This window comes from Petaurus breviceps, unplaced genomic scaffold (assembly GCF_028583685.1).
Source record: "Petaurus breviceps papuanus isolate PSGF00001 unplaced genomic scaffold, PetGlider_PUasm1.0 419, whole genome shotgun sequence".
Taxonomy (NCBI): Eukaryota; Metazoa; Chordata; class Mammalia; order Diprotodontia; family Petauridae; genus Petaurus; species Petaurus breviceps.
In genome coordinates this window covers 7024966-7041606 of record NW_027186324.1, presented here as the reverse complement: position 1 = coordinate 7041606, position 16641 = coordinate 7024966, and the positions used below count along the sequence as shown (strand labels likewise).

Below are 16641 nucleotides of genomic sequence, written 5' to 3'. Positions count from 1 at the left end.
TAGTAAAATCATTTGACTTAATCTCTTAATCCAATAGAGGTGGTATTCCACAATGGAAAGAGAGAAACTTCTAGCATAGAAAACCTGAATTCTAGTCCTGTTTCTGACACATATTGGCTGTGTGATCTTCAACAAGTCACTTAGACCATTCTCTGGTTGTGTGAATTGCAGAGGAGATGCTGATCTGCTTTGACTGGGGGAGCCAGAATTTCCTTATCTGGGAGTTTTGCCACAGGTGTGCTAGAGACAAATCGTACTGACTTTTGAAAGCTGACCATTGAATTTTCAGTGTCAACATTTACATCTCGAAAATCAGCAAATGCTACTTATCAAGGTTTGGTTTATTATTATTGATTGATTGTCTAATAAGAAAGTTATGGGAAAATGTTAATAATGCGTATTTGTAATGGTAACGGGAATTTGAAGATCTTCCCTGCCTCCTAATAGACCAAATGTAATCACATGGATCCTGTGGTGGGAGGAGTTTGATGGATGGATGGGGCAGGAAGGGTGGAGCAGAGCCCTGAGGAAGCTGGGAATCAGAGCAGTTAGAAAGGAGGGAGGAGAGAGGATGCAGGTAAGGAGACAACTAGGTATGGTCTTGCTCTCTGCTGCGTTATGGTGTATTAACTCCTTTGTTTGCTATGATGGATTTGGTTTTCTGGTATTGGGATCTGACTTTCTGTAGTCCCCATCTTAGATTTGACTTTCGTAGTTGCTGTCAGTGCTGTGAATATTGCCTTGGTGATACAATATTAAACTTCTTCCCCCTCCAACCACCACTGTATTCAGTATTTTATTTTTTCAAAATACATGTAAAGATGGTTTTCAATATTTACTTCAATAAGATTTCAGTTCCAAATTTTGTCTCTCTTCCTCCCCACAATCCTCCTCAAGATTGCAAGCAAATCTGATATAGATTATACTTGTACAGGCATAATAAACATATTTCCACATTATCTTGCTGTGAAAGAATCAGAACAAAAGGGAAAACCATGAGAAAGAAAAAACAAAAAAGTGAAACAAGCATGCTTTGTTCTGCATTCAGACTCCATAGTTCTTTCTTTGGATGTGAATAGCATTTTCCATCATAAGTCTTTGGGAATTCTCTTGGATCATTTTAATTCTGAGAAGAGCTAAATCTATCAGTTGATCATCGCACAATGTTACTGATGTACAGTTCTCTTGGTTCTGCTCATTTCACTCAGCATTAGTTCATGAACATCTTTTCAGGTTTTTCTGAAGTCTGCCTGCTCATCATTTCTTTCAGCACAATAGTCTTCCATTATAATCATATAACACAACTTGTTCAGCCATTCCCCAGTTGATGGGAATCCCCTCAATTTCCAGTTCTTTGCCACCACAAAAATAACATGCATATTACACTTCATAGTGTATCCTCCATACAATTTTTTTTGAGGCAATTGGGGTTAAGTGACTTGCCCAGCTGCTAAGTGTCAAGTGTCTGAGACTGGAGTTGAACTTAAGTCCTCCTGACTCCAGAGCCATTGCATCAATAGCTGCTCTTGGATATATTTAATCTTTCTTCACATAACCAATTATTAAATATTTAGCAGCATATCCCCAGTCAGTTGCTGATACCAATGAAATCCTTATCTTTCTCACTCTTGATCCAGGTATATTATTAGAAGGGATACATGGAATAAAGACAATCTCACCCTCAAAGTCATTTTTAACTAGACACCAGAAAATAATTTACTTTAATCCTGCATAAATTCAACTCATAAGGCTAACCAGACACTGTCTTATATAAGTTTATTATTTACCTTATCATGTTATTACTGTACAATATAAAAATAGCTCCAATTATGAATGTTGGTCAAGTAAAAGAGACATGCTTATGACACTGACCAGAGCATCAAATTCATTTCCTCACTCCAGGGCAAACAAGTTTGTACTTATTGCCACAACTCAAGCAGCCCTAAGATATTTAGAAAGAGGGTCATGGGAGTCTGCTTCCACTATTTAACCACTATAAAGTTCCTTGCCACTTGGGTTTTTTTTTTCATTAAAGTCGTTAAATTAAGAGGCAAAGACTTTCTTATTCTATTATTGCAACATTTATTATTACCTGAAAAGCTATAGATACAAGATGTACAGCAGTGGTCCTAAACTCATATAAAAGTGGGGGCCACTAATCCATACATAAAGATCCCTACTGGCTGCATATTGATTTAGCTTTAAAATGTAATGTTATCTATGCTTTATTATATTTTTATTTATTTTGTTAAATATTTCCCAATTACATGTTAATCTGTTTTGGGCTTCACTTGGGAGTGTGGTGGGCAGTGTGCTTGATACCTCTGAAAGAAAGCATTAGGGCTTGTCTTTCGAGGGAAACATTGTAGAAGGACCAGTTCCCTTGGTATGATGGCTCTTACATGGATAGATTGTCCATTATTGATATGACCTGTGGGGTTTCTCTTTACAAGTTGAGTCTCATTCTTGAGAGTTATGGGGTAGCCAGTTTAGTTTCCAGGGAAGAAAAAACTAATTTGTTATAATTAGCAGTATAATTAGCACTAACTGGCCCCCTTGTTGTGTGGGGTCTATAAAATCACCACAGCCTTAATGAATTTAAAATCTAATGTTAATAATACTTTCTAATGATTTTCAGAACATGTTATCTGAAGACTTCAAAGGATGTTACAAAATTAACCTAAAGGCCAGCATGAGTCAATATCACGTAGAGTATGTCCTAACAGTCTCAGTATAGTTTTTAAACTTATTAAAACTTAAATTAGGGGCGGCCAGGTGGCTCAGCGAGTAAGAGCACCGGCTCCAGTGTTGGGATGACCTGGGGATCAAATCCGGGCTCAGATACTCAGCACCACACCTAGAAATAACTGGCCATGTAACCTTGAGCAAGTTACTTAACCCCAATTGCTTAGGGGCGGCCAGGTGGCTCAGCGAGTAAGAGCACCGGCTCCAGTGTCGGGATGACCTGGATCAAATCCGGGCTCAGATACTCAGCACCACACCTAGAAATAACTGGCCGTGTAACCTTGAGCAAGTTACTTAACCCCGATTGCTTAAAAAAAAAGATTAAAAAAAACTTAAATTAATAAAGCTGCACTGAGATATTGTATAAAAGATGACCTTTCATTTGAAAACAATTGTGTTATGCTATTCCGAGGAGAGATGACACATTTAAACAACTTTCCAAACTTTAGATTGCTATAAAATATAAGCAATTATCATATCCATCTCTATTGATCAAATGAGATAATATGTAAAGTTCTTTGCAAATTTATGAGTACTATATAAATTTTAGCTTTAATTATAAGTACAGTATGCACAGTGGATAGAAGGCTGAATCTGTAGACACCATCTGAGATACTAATTAGCTGTATGACCCTGGACAAGTCACTTAATCCTGTTTGCCTCCATTTCCTTATATGGAAAAGTAACTGGAGAAGAATTTATTATAACTTTAAAAATTGAGAGAATAACTTGGAGTTTGATAGAGTACAGCAACAAGGATGGGGAAAAGGGTGGTAGAGATTGATTGCAGGGCTTTCAAACAGGAAGTGTTATTAAGACAAAGAGTTAGCAAAAGTCTCTGTTAACCCTAAAGGTTTATGTGAGCCAATGTCTTTGATCTCCTGGTCAGAGAAAACTCAAAGATTGTGTTAAAGCTTGAACTGTTGAATAATTTTAACAATTGCATAAGTTTGTTACAACTCTTACCTTATTTTTTCCTGCAAATAGATAATATTCATACCCTTATGTCACAGAAAGAAAATAATATAATTCATAGAAGGAAATGACAAATCACTCTAGTATCTTTGCTAAGAAAACTGCAAATGGGGTGAGGATGTAGGAATATTATACCTTCTTAGAAATTGCCTTACTGTCACCTCTAAGAATCCCTAGTTTCCTTCAAAGCTCAGCTCAAATGACACCTTTTTTTACATAAGACCTTTCTTTGCCCCTTCCCCACAGCTTCTGGTGCATACCACCACCACCAAAAAAAAAAAAAACAATTGACATTTATATCATGCTTACTAGGTCCCAGGCACTGTGCTAAGTGCTTCACAATTATTAAAATATTCGTTCTCATGAATAAATACTACTCCCCTTTGTATAACCTGCCATATCAGATCAGTCATCCAATCCCTTTTGCCATCCAAAGGCAGATAAGAGCACAAGCATGTTAAGTCCCTCTAGGGAGCATTTGGTTTTTTTCCCCTGTCCTGAAAGAGTTTAAATCTTTTTTTTCCCCCAGTAAGACTCTTCTTTATTTTTAGCTTTTAAAATTCACTTCCACAAGATTTTGAGTTCCAAATTTTCCTCCTACCTCTTCCCTCACCCAGCCCAAGCCTGCATGCATTCTGATTACCTCTTCTCCCAGTCCACCCTCCCTTCCATCACTGCCTTCTTTCTCTTATCCCCTTCTCCTTCTATTTTCCTGTAGGTTAAGATAGAAATCTGTATACCATTGCCTGTGTATCTCATTGTATCTTATATCCCAGTTGCATGTAAAAACAATTCTTAGCATTCAATAAAATTTTGAGTTCCAAATTCTCTCCCTTCCTTCTTTCCCACCCACTCTCATTGAGAAGGCAAGTAATTTGATATAGATGATACATGTATAGTCATGCAAAACACTTCCATAATAGTCATGCTGCAAAAGACTATTTCCCTTCATCTTATCCCGTCCCTGCATTTATTCTATCCTTTGACCCTGTCTCTTCTCAAAAGTGTTTTGCTTCTGACTACTCGCTCCCTTCTATCACTTCCCCCTTCTTTTACCCCCTTCCTTTCATACTTTCCTGTAGGGTAAGATCGATTTCCATACCCAGTTGAGTATGTATGTGTATCTCTCCTTAAGCCAATTCCTATGAAAGTAAGATACACTCATTTCTTCTTACCTCCCCCTTTTCCTCCTTCATTATAAAAGCTTTTTCTTGCCTCTTTTATGTGAGATAATTTGCCTCATTATACCTCTCCTTTTCTCCTTCTCCCAGTACATTCTTCTATCTCACACCTTAATTTTACTTTTAGATACCATCCTTTCATATTCAACTCACCCTGTGCCCGCTGGCTATATTTATTCCCTCCAACTATCCTAATTCTGATAAAGGTCTCATGAGTTACAAATATCATCCTTTCCATGTAGGTACATAAACAGTTTAACTTTAACAAGTCCCTTCTGCTTTCTCTTTCCTGCTTACCTTTTCATGCTTCTCTTGAGTCTTGTATTTGAATGTTAAATTTTTTATTCAGCTCTGGTCTTTTCACCAGAATGCTTGAAAGCCCTCTGTTTCACTGAATGTCCATTTTTTCCCTGAAATACTTAGGTTTTCTGGGTAGGTGATTCTTGGATGTAATCCTAGCTCCTTTGAATTCCAGAATATCATATTCAAAGTCCACAGATCCCTTAATATAGAAGCTGCTAAATCTTGTTTTATCCTGATTGTGTTTCCACAATACTTGAATTGCTTCTTCCTGGCTGCTTACAGTGTTTTCTCCTTGAACTGGGAACTCTGGAATTTGGCTACAATATTCCTGGAAGTTTTCCTTTTGGAATCTCTTTCAGGAGGTGATCAGTGAATTCTTTTAATTTCTATTTTGCCCTCTGGTTCTAGAATATCAGGGCAGTTTTCCCTGATAATTTCTTGAAAGATGATGTCAAGGCTCTTTTTTGATCATGGTTTTCAAGTAGTCCAATAATTTTTAAATTCTCTCTCCTGGATCTATTTTCCAAGTCAGTTGTTTTTCCAATGAGATTTCGAATTGTCTTCTATTTTAAAAAATTCTTTTGGTTTTATTTCCCAATTTCTTGATTTCTTATAGAGTCTTTAGCTTCCATTTGTTCCATTCTAATTTTTAAGGAATTATTTTCTTCATTGAACCTTTGGACTTCCTTTTCCATTTGGCCAATTTTGCTTTTTAAGGCATTTTTCTCCTCATTGACTTTTTGGACCTCTTTTGTCATTTGGGTTAGTCTATTTTTTAAGGTGTTATTCTCTTCGGTATATTTTTGATTTACCTTTAGCAGGCTGTCGACGCATTTTTCATTATTCTCTTGCATTACTCTCATTTCTCTTCCTAAACTTTCCTCTACTTTCTCTTACTTGATTTTCAAAATCCTTTTTGAGCTCTTACGTGGCCTGAGATCAATTCATATTTTTCTTGGAGGCTTTGGATCTAGAAGCTTTGATGTTGTCTTTTTTGGAATATATCTTCCTTGTTACCAAAACAAATTTCCATAGTCTGAGTTTTGTTTCTGCCACTTTGTTTTCCCAGCCAATTATTTGACTTTTAAACACTTTGTTAAGGTAGGCCTCTGCTTCCAGTGGGGAGGGTGAACTGTCCCAAGCTTCAGGGCTTTTGTGCAGCTGTTCTCAGAGATACTTCTAGCAACCTACAAATTTTCAGTTCTTCCAAGGTGGTATGATCTAAAGAGAGGCATTAATTTCTCCTTTGGCCTGTGCTCTGGTCAGTGAGTGACCACAAGCACTCTTTTCTGCCCTGGCACTGTGAGTGCCCTCTCCACTTCTGCCTCAAACTCTGCTATGCCAGTGTTCCTCCCCACAGTAGGACTGCCTCCCAGGACTGTGACCCAGATCTAAGTATGGACAAAGCACGGAATCCTATCTCAGTGCCATCAAACTGACCCCTGTAATCTCCTCATCAGTTGTTCCATCCCCTTACTATCTGTGAGCTGAGAGCTCTGGAAGCAGCTGCTGCTGCCACTGTCACCAGCACTGTGCTGGGACCAATGCTGGACTGTGATCTTCTCTCACACAGGTCCAACAACCCTTTCCTATTGACCTTCTAACTTGTCTTTGGCGTTTGTGAGTTGAGAAGCCTAGAAACCATCACAACTATCTGGGATTCAGTCCTACTCCAGATTTTCTGGGCTCTAGTCTTGGCTGATGTGGCTTGTGCTGGACTGTGTTTCTCTCCTAACCTGGTGTAACAGACCTTTCCTGTTGAACTTCCAAATTATCTTGACTTGGAAATTTGCTTCACTCTGTCTTTTTGTGGGTTCTGCTGCTAGATCTAGAATTTGTTTACAATTATTTTTTGCAGGTATTTGGAGGAGTTCTTCCCACTTTTTATTTTTAAAATATTTGGAGACAGAGATCAGTAATTCATAAAGATATATGTGTATATACATATGCACATGTATATGTGTATGAAGAAAGAGAGAGAGATTTTGAAATATTGTCAGGTTCCCAAGACCTCTGAGGACAAATATCCCTGACCTCTGTAGCAGTCATGCCTTGGTTCAGAAGGCCCTTTCAGGGATTTCATTTCCACTGCTTAATCAGAATCACCAGCATGGAGGAATCTTTAGTGCTTCTTTATATAGCAACAGACTTTCTGCCTCCCAGCTGGATAAGACTTAGGAGAGGAAATGTTACCTTGGAAAGAACAGTGGATTTGGTTCCAAAGGACCCAGGTTTGAATTGTAGCTGGACGATTTGAAATCTGTTTGCCATTTAAAACACTTCCCTCTTTGAGCTTTCATTTCCACATTTGCAAAATGAGGAGTTTGGACTAGATGTCTCCTGAAATTTTTAGTTCATCATCCTGTTATCTATTGGTGTGGCTGCATCTGGGCATGCGACATTATTAAGAGTCTATTATGTCTGTGGCCTTGCATCCTATGGTTTCTCCTGTGAAGGATTGTAAAAGGTATCAGGTGATACCTTTTACTGAGTCAATGAAACAAATTGGGCATAAAATATTTTTTTAAAGTTAGAAGGTTTGATTTCTTTTTAAAGGAAAGCCAATATGGTGAATAAAGAGCTGACCTTAAAGGAAGACCTGGGTTCTAGGGGTGCCTCTTACCCAGACTTGGTACGTAACCTTTCACTATTCTAGGAAACTCTCCAAAGCTCTAAGCTGAAGAGAAGTTGCCAAGGTACCCACATTTGGGAAGAGAGTTTCCTCACCTGAGAGTTTCCTATTCCTGTAAAATCACAGGACCAGTCCTTAACCCATTGTAAACCATTTTGTGAAAATGTTTTGCTTCTTAAAAGAATATTTTCCTTTGGGAAAGTCAGAATCCCTCTTTTTGAAGCTATCACAGTGAAGTCCAGCATGGTTACAAAAAGTTTTATCTTTTAATTTTTTAATATTTTATTTTATAAAACATTGATTTTTATTTTGCAAGTGAGCGAATCAGGAGTTTACAGTCTTATCAGGGAAAACAATATGTACACAAATAATCAAAAACAAAATGCACAAAGTTGAAAAGCATTTGGGTAACACTGGAGACCATGTCCCAGTCACACACAACCATTTTTTAGAACTCTTATTTGCTAACACGTCGAGATTATATTTTTATCTAACTCAAATTCTTGTAGCCAGAACCCCAGATCTGTCCTCTCTTCCCTGGGTCTTTTTTCTCTTTTTAGAGGGAACTAGGGTATGTAGTAGATAGGCCTGGACTCAATATCAAAATAAATCTGAGTTTGGATCTTGTTTCAGATACTTCCTGCATTACCTTTTTCAGCATCAGTTTACTTGTCTGAAAAATGGGATTAATAATGGCATCTATCTCTTTTTTGGGGCGTTGTTGTAAGGTTCACAAGTAATAGTATAAGTCAGTCATCAAGCATTTATAAAGCACTGACTAGTCTTCAGGATTAGTGCTAAGAAAAAAGAAGCAAATAGACAAGAATGTTTTGCTAACTTTAGAGTGCTATGTAGACATTTCACATTCTGTTTCCCTTCACATCTTTCACTTGTGTTCTTTCTTGCTCTTGAACTTTTCTGCCCAATTCTTGATCTGGGTTACTTTGTGCCAAGTCTGAGTTCCACCTACATGGCTTTGTCTCCATTCCTTTCTTTTCTTCCTCAACAAACTCAATGAGAGAAGTGAAGGAATTGGATGAAGTTATTGGGTTCATTCACTGTCACTGGATCCTTCTCAGTTTACAGCTCTAGGTGGAGGGATCAGCCTGGAGTCAGGAAGACATGAATTCAAATTTGACCTCAGGTGTGTGGTTGCTGTGAGACCCTGGGCTAGTCATGACCTCTGTCTGCCTCAGTTTCCTTATTTGTAAAATTGGGATAATAAAAGCATTTACTTCCTAGAGTTGTGATAAAATAAGATATTTGGAAAGTGCTAGGCAAACTATGTGTGTGTATATATATATATATACATACATATATACATGCATATACCTAATACACACATACATACATGCAAATACATACTTGCTAGAATATTATTTGTATATATTTATATAGCATATATACACATATACATGCCAGCTATTATTATTATTGCTACATAAGGTCCAAGGAAAGAATACAATTTCAGGATCATATTTAAATTAATTTACCCCTTCTCTGGGTCTTCAATGTCATAGGGAAGTATTCATTTGATTGAGAGATGTCTTTACCAGGAGGCCCTGCCTGTGAAAGAACAAAATTAACTTTTATGCTTCATTTGTTTTCATTATCTACAAAACAGCATGTCTCTGAGATCCAACAGATTTCACTCTTTTTTTTCCTAATGCAACATTGGAAAATGTCTCTGACAGGAGAAAATGACATTGTAATTCAGGTGAGAGAGACTGAGTAAAGCAGGGTTAAAAGAATAGAAGACCCAGGCAGTTAATTCTTTTTTTTTTTTAGAATCATACATTTTACTAAAGGTCAAGAAAAATTATAGCCCATGAGAGTCAATTGTTAAAGAATAAAAGGGTGAGGGAAAGGGTCGAGAAGCTATGATTTGGCATAAATCTTACAAAACATGTAAAGAATCTGTTTTTCTACAATAACAAAACCCAGAAACTCTAAGTGCAGTTATATACAAAACATGAGAATATTGCTTCCCTTGCAAATGGGTTTCAGACAAGATGGCAAGTTGGAAAGGCAACAGTGGGCAGAAAGGAGATTAACAAGGGCCTGCACAGGCTGAAGCTGGTCAGTGTTCTGGGACAGGAGGGAGAGCCCAGTAAGGAAGGGCCGGCACTTGCTGGATGTTCTAGTTCAGGAAGAGGATTCTCTCTGGTGGTTGACAAATCATTCCATCATCTCAGCCTGCCCCTGGGCTCCCAAGGAGCCTCTGCCCTGGGGCAAGAGATACCCAGCGATGACTCTCCCTAGGACCAGGCCCAGAGGTTAGCCATGAGTGAGGGAAGAAGCTCTGGGGTCAGTGTTACCAGCAGCCTCACCATGGGTCTTTGGCCAACAAATGAGAACCCCAATGCTCATCACAAAATCCCAATTGGACACAATAGGACATCTGAGGAAAAGATTTTTTCCCTCTTTAATTTCAGCATGAAAAGTTCCTTTTTAATTCCTCCCTTTAATTCCTCCCTTCCCTGCTCCCCATTTCCCCCCGGGAGATCTAAGGGTCTATGAAAAAGTTGGGCTAAATGCAAAAGCAAATCAGTGTAAATATGTCTTCCTTCAGTCGTGATAAATGAGGTCTTGGTTCCTCCTTCTCCCACCAATTGCTAGACAACCAAGTGGCCCTACCCAGGGGAGCATCCAGGGCTCACCCTCTGGGGGCAGAGCCTGTGTGACCAGGTCCAAGGTCAACCCACTCCCCTGGGAGCCTGAGAGGGAAAGGGGGTTAGGCCTACCGTTAATGCTCAAAAATGGACGTTGGGGATGGGGGAAGAAAAGAGACAGTCACTGAATCACGGGAGATCACTGCAAAGATATGCACACATGGTTCTCATTGAAGCACAGCCAAGTAAGGGCAGGCAGGAAGGCGCCTCTGGGCACAGCTGGTCACAGGTTCTGGCAGCGCTGGAGTTTGTGGGGTTTCTGTCCATCAGTGGGGGGCGGGGAGGGGACACTCTGTTGTCTACTATGATGTTGCCAGGAGGTTCATCATATGCAGAGTGGTCAGCAATCTGCTTCTGGGATACGATGCGGTAAATCTCTGTAAGAATGTTCTGAAAGGCTTCTTCCACATTGGTTGAATCCGATGCTGATGTCTCAATAAAAGACAAATTGTTTTTCTCTGCGAATGCCCGGGCCTCATCAGTGGGCACAGCACGGAGGTGGCGCAGGTCACTCTGGTTCCCCACCGACACGATCACAATGTTGCTGTCAGCATGGTCACGGAGTTCTTTCAGCCAGCGTTCCACATTCTCATATGTCAGGTGTTCGCAATGTCCTAGACCATCTGGGCTCCCACAGCCCCTCCACAGTACGCTGACGGGATTGCCCAATGCTGCTCCTGACCAGCTGTGTCCCAGATCTGGGCTTTTTAGAGCCTTCCCATCCACCTGGATGCTCCTGGTAGCAAAGTCCACCCCGAGGGAACCCTTACTCTCCAAACCGAATTCGTTACGAGTGAACCGTGAAAGGAGGTTGCTCTTCCCCACCCCAGAATCACCCATCAGCACAGCTGTGACCAGGTAGTCAGTCGTACACTTAGTCCCGGGACCCCATTGTCTCGGCTCTTCCGCGGAATCGGGCTGTCTCCGCAGCCCCACCGCAAACAGCAGACTGGGGGGCGAAGCCCGCCCCCAGGCAGTTAATTCTTATGGATATAAATCCATGATACATGATAAGGTAATTAATAGGGAGAACAATCAAGAGTGAGGTGAATGTGTGTTTGAGTGAGTTGTGTTATTGTTTGTGTCTTGGGGGGACCGTGCAGGGCAAAAGACCACATTTGGAATATTCTATTTACTCTTTAGACAACATTTTTGGAAGCACATTGACAAAGAGGAGATTGCTATTGTTTCTCCTTAGATCTCAAAGAAGACCAATCACATCAAGAGTGTCATGTCTTGACTTGCAAGAGAATCGAATTGAAGTGAGGCAGAGCTGGGCAAAGTCATGAGTCATCCGTGTCCAGTGGCAAGACATAGGTCAGGACGACAGGCAATCGACAAAGGGAACATACAAAGGCAGCAGCCAGAATGAAGATAGAATTGGAAAGCCCAAGAAGGTTAAAAGGAACATCACCACTGTCTTCCAGTATTTGAAGGGCAGTCATGAAATATCTGCTGTTGTGTTATGGGGGTAGAACTAGAAACAATAAATGGAAGTTTCAGAGAGGCTTATTTCAGCTCAAGATGAAAACAATTCTCTAATCCCTCTCTCCTTTTGATCTCTGAACGGAATCAAACACCACTATTCTTGAGAGTCAAATAACCATCCCTGTGATCTCCCAAACCAAAACATCCCTCCACTCCCTATTCATACATATGCATGGAGCTACCATCCCATATATGTGTGTATACACATTTACATACATACATAATGCAATGCATCTATTCATCTATGCATGCAACACACTGTGCATATTTACACATACATGTTTATAAATGCACACGTGCAAAATGTGTGTGCATATGCAACACACAAATACCACACATGTATATACACATATCCATGTGTGGATAGGTAAATGTGTATACACATATGTCTACATATCTGTATCTATACACAGAGACACACGGTTATATAGATGTATGTATCTATGTATGTATATTATATATATACATATGTATATCTAGTTATCAATAAATATATAGATGTATATATCTACACATGTGCATTATATGTGTGGCTATAGATCTTTTTTCCTCTTTTTTTTTTTAGTTTACATCATTCATTTCCACAAGATTTTGAGCTACAAATTTTCTCCCCAATTTTCCCTACCCACCACCCCAAAACAGTGTTCCCACTGAATATTCCCTCCCCCAATCTGCTCTCTCCCATATATTCCCTATCCCCCTCCAACTTTCCGGTAGAGTATTGTGGATCTCTATGCCCCAGTACCAGTATATCTCATTTCCCAGTTACATGTAAAATAATAATAATAATAATATGTATATTTTTAAACATTTGATTTTAAAACTTTGGATTCCAGATTCTTTCCCTTCCTCCCTCGTCACCCGCCCTCCCTGGGAAGATAAGCAGTTCAGTATAGGTTGTACATATGCAGCTATGCAAAACATTTCCATAGTGGATATATTGTGAAAGACTGATTATATTTCCCTCCCTCCTTTCCACCCCACACTTGTTCTATTCTCTACTTTGATCCTTCCCCTTTTCAAAAGTGGGTGCTTCCAACTTTGCTCCCCCCCAGCCTGCCCTCCCTTCCATTGTCCCCCCTTATTTCCCCTTCTTCTCTACTCTCCTGTAGGGTGAGATACCCTCTTTAGTATGTATGTCATTCCTTCCCTAAGCCAAATTCAATGAGAATAAGGTTGACTCATTCCCTTTTGCCTTCCTTTTCTTCCCCTCCATCGTAACCATTTTCCCTTACCTCTTCTATTTAAGATAATTTGCCCCATTCTGTCTCTCCCCATCTCCTCTCATTATATTCCTCTCTTACCTCTTAATTTCGCCTTTTAAATATCATCCCTTCCTATTCAATTGGTCCTGTGCCCTCTGTCTATGTATACCTGTAGACACATATACACACAGTCACATATGTATTCATACACCCATATATCCTCCTATATAGACATATATGTATGTATACATATACGCATATACATACATATACATACACACACATATACATTTATATTCCCTTCAACTATTCTCATACTGAGAAAAGTTTCATAAGTTATTTTTATTTCATAAGTTATTTTTATTTTGACAAGTTGACAATTCTGGAAACCACCACAGCTGCTGGTGATCTGAAGTCCCTTCAGCCCGTGGTTGGTCAGGCCCACCATGTGGCTAAAACCTCTGCTTGGGCAGGGCTGGGGTCCCAGAGCTCTGTGCCCACTGCTTGCTGCCAGCCTGCCCGGCTGTCCTCAGTGGGAGGTTAGCTTCTCTATGTCATTTTGTGGGTTCTGTAGCTCCAAAGTTTGTCTAGAGTAATTTTTTACATGAATTGGAGGAGGTGGGAGCTGGAACTGCGTGGAAGTCCTGTTTCTATTCTGCCATCTTGACTCTGCCCCTATAGATCTTCTTTTAGAATTATCTCATTGTGGGGGCAGCCAGGTAGCACAGTGAGTAAGAGTGCTGGCCCCAGATTCGGGAGACCTGGGATCGAATCCAGGCTCAGCTACTTAGCACCCACCCAGAAACACCTGGCCCTGTAACTTTGAGCAAGTTACTTAACCCCAATTGCTTTAAAAAAAAAAAAGAATTACCTCATTGTGGGCAGACTTGACTTGCTTTTTTATATTTGTATCCCCATACACTTAGCACAATACCTGTCTAGTTTTTTCCTAATAAGATTTTATTGATGTCTTCTGTTTCTTAATTACATTTATTCCCAGTATCCTTTTCCCTTCCTCTCCCAGTGAGACATCCCTTATCATGAATAATATTTTTAAAGAGAAAAAAAATCAGCCCAACAGGTTGATACATTGAAAAGCAAAAGAAAAAAAAACGTACTATCTATCATCTGTGGATCGCCCACACCCTCCCACAAAGGAGTGGGTTGTAGTTATCTTCTCTCCCTCTTCATTCTAGTCATTACTGTGCTGTTGCTCCGTTGTTTGGACATGTCTGGTTCTTCTTTACCCCATGGATCATAGCACACCTGTCCCTTCTATCCTCCACTATCTCCTGAAGTCTGTCTGAGCTCATGTTCCTTGCTTTGATGACACAATCTATCCATTTCATCTTCTGCCATCCCCTTTTTCTTTTATCTTTTCCAACATCAGGTTCTTTTCCAATGATCATTCAAGCTCAATATTGATAATTTTGTTATGTTTACTTTGCTTTTTTGGTATGTGCTCTTTCTATTTATATTGCTATGCTTTGGTTACTGTGTATATTGTTTTCTTGACTTGCTTCTATCACTCTGCATCAGTTCTTGTAAATCTTTTGAATATTCTCTTTACTTATCACACACATCATTTATTAGAGCACAGTAAAATTCCCTTATATACATGTACTACAATTTATTTAGACATTCCTCAATAGATTGGCTTCAATTTTATTTCTAGTTCTTTGCTATCACAAAAAGTACTGCTATAAATATATTGGTGTATATAGTGACTTTATTTTTATTAATAACTTCTTGGGTATAAGCCCAGTAATAGAGTGTGTGGTTCAAAGGGTATGAATATCTTAGTCACTTAATTTGCATAATTCTAAATTGCCTTCCAAAATTGTTGTGTCATTTTAGACCTCTACCAACAATGAGTTAATATGCCTATGATTACATAACTCTTTCAACATTGAGTATTTTCATTTTTGTCATCTTTGCCAATTTGTGTGGTGCAAGGTGAATCCTTAGTGTTATTTTGATTTGCACTTCTCTTATTAATAGTAATTTGGAGCATTCATGTGGTTGTAAATCTTAGTTCATATCTTTTTGCCACTTATTTATTGGGGAATGGCTATTACTTTTATATATGTTTATTATTTATTTAGGTATCTTAAACACCAAACTCTGATAAGAGAAATTTGACAGAAAGATTTTTTCCCCATTAGACCAATTCCCTTATTTTTGTGCATTGTTTTTGTTTGTACAGAAGCTCTTCAGTTTCATGGACTCAAAGTTATCGGTTTCATATCTTGTAATTGCCTTTATCTCTTATTTGGTTAAAAATACATCTACCCATACCTGTGAGAAGTATATGAACTGAATCTCACCTGGTTAAATCTTAACAGTTCATTTATTCTAATTCACAATATTATAAAGAACACTGACAGTTGCTTAACAATCACACCTGCCTTTCCTTTTACTACAGTAATCTATGTGATAGATCATCCCAAGTTTGATAAATTAGACTCATTGAAGGCACCCAGATGCTCTCCTACCAAGTTCTCTCTTATCTTTAATTCTGATTCCCTGTCAACCATTTTGCTTACTATACTTCCTAGCTCAAAAGGCACTTCTTGGGAGAGAAAACAAGTCAAAATAAGAATGGTACAGTTTAGCCATCTCATCATCATTATTTATAACAAACCTATCCCTTCTTTGGTCCCCTTTTTGCCCCTAAAATAGCTAGAACAATGCTTTTTGTTATCTTTAACCTTTACTGATAGACTTAAAGTCATTCCAGATGTTCCTGACACCATTCTTAGAGGATCTTGCTGTGTTCCTTTTTTATCCTCAGTCATTCACCCTTACTTTCAATGTCTATACACATCTTCCAAAATTGAGTTAGTTGATGAACAACTTGTGCAACCAAATCAGTCTTTGTTGGCAGTTTTCCCCTTTCCTCCTTATTAGAATCATTTCTGTTTGTGTTTTCAGGTTGTCATTCTTAAGAGTCTTTCATCTCGCTTGATATTGCTTTCCCCTAAAGAATATTAGGCCAATGTATCCTGCCTATCCTTTCTCTGAACCCTTTGAAAATTATTTTTCCCAATTCTAGGAAACATATCAAACTTTGATCAGTTTTTTCTCTTTTCTATCACAAACTCTGATGGAGTGAAAAATCACTCATCCCTAAGATTACTATTAGTTCTCTTTCAGCAACCAGATCTACCTTATTAGTCTGAACCAAGCGCAGAAAAGTCCTTGGTACTTCTTCTAACTTATGAGGCATAAGATTATTATTAAGGCAGGTTATAAATTTCTTTAAGAAAGAAAAACACCTCTCATCAAATGTCTACCTTATTGAAGTCTTATTGCTACAAATGTTATGCTTCTAGCACAAATTTTTTATTGGGTTCCTGAACTCCCTCTCTATTTTCCCTTTCTTTTCAGGTACTCCCACAGCAAAAATCACTTATAGTTCTCTCTTCATTTATTCTTAT

The 16641-nt window shown here is 38.9% G+C and overlaps 1 pseudogene; it reads right to left on the bottom strand.

The window, feature by feature from the left end:
* Nucleotides 1-10731: 10731 nt before the first annotated feature.
* LOC138171130 (ras-related protein Rab-11B pseudogene) lies at nucleotides 10732-11400 on the bottom strand (annotated as a pseudogene).
* Between the last annotated feature and the right edge of the window lie 5241 nt (nucleotides 11401-16641).